We start from the raw sequence: 1081 nt of genomic DNA, 5'->3' as shown, positions 1-1081 counted from the left end.
TTCATAAAATACAAGTTACATAGTAATATTTCAAGGTCTATAAATATATTTTCTACTCTTAAACGTTCTTCTCAGTTTCATATAAAAGGTCACTGATGGGGATTTTTTTTTCTAATCTTCCACAATTAGGATAAATACCACATCCAGACATTTGGGTTAGAAAACCTAATCTGTTTAGCTGCTACTCTACATGGATTTTTTTCTTCCAAGCATTTAATTTGTCTGTGTTTGCATGTAAAAGTAAAGGCATTTTGAAAAAAAAATGTTGCTGCAATTTAATTTATGTTACATGGAAGATAAGGTGGTTTTAGTTTGAGATTTTTGTAAAATGCTTTGTGAAAACACTACCCAATCTATTAAGCAGATACCAACCCGTATGCTAATGCAGTACGTTAGATTTGAAATGCACAAGTGGSAAGAGATAGCTTAAGGACAATAGCTTAGGCAAGCAAATTGCTTGTCATCATTTGCTTTCTGTAACCAGGTCGCCCCCCTCCCTGTGCTCCCCTTTCCCTGCTAAATCCCTCCAGAAAGCTGGATTTTGTGCTAATGTGGGTGTGTCCGGACTTCATCTCCTCAGGAGCAAAACTGGCTCCCCCTCCCCTGAGATGCCCAGTTAGGGGTGCGGATCGCTGCCCCCAAGCTACAGAGCGTCGAATCCCCCATCTTCCTCATCAAGGGCGTTAGCGACTCCCTTTCCCCACTCCCGCGCTTGCTTTCTTTCACCGACAAGCTTTCCCTCGCTTTCCCAAAACGGTGTCAAAGAGTCTTTTTTTCCCCCGGAAGCCCTCCGCGGCAGCGACCCCCCTCCCGCCTCCGCTGCCCCCTCCCGCAGCGCAGCGCGGCCGTTGGTCTCGCGCTGCCGTTGGACTGGCGCGCAGCCGCCAGCAGCAGCGCGCGCGCGCCGCCACGAGTCCTGCAGCGGTTCCCCCGCCGCCCCGCCCCGTTTTAATTCCGCCGCCATCCACGAGCGGCCGTTGGGTGGGGGGAGGAGAGGGGGCGGGGGAGGAAGGAGAGCCGGGGGAGGAAGGGACTGGAGCTGGCGGAGGGATAACCTTTTCCTCAGGCAGAGCGGCGGAGG

Source organism: Rhea americana, unplaced genomic scaffold, assembly GCF_003343005.1.
Source record: "Rhea americana isolate MKP2758 unplaced genomic scaffold, rheAme1 scaffold_127, whole genome shotgun sequence".
Lineage (NCBI taxonomy): Eukaryota > Metazoa > Chordata > Aves > Rheiformes > Rheidae > Rhea > Rhea americana.
The sequence above is the reverse complement of the archived record's forward strand: the minus strand, read 5'-3'. Positions refer to the sequence as shown.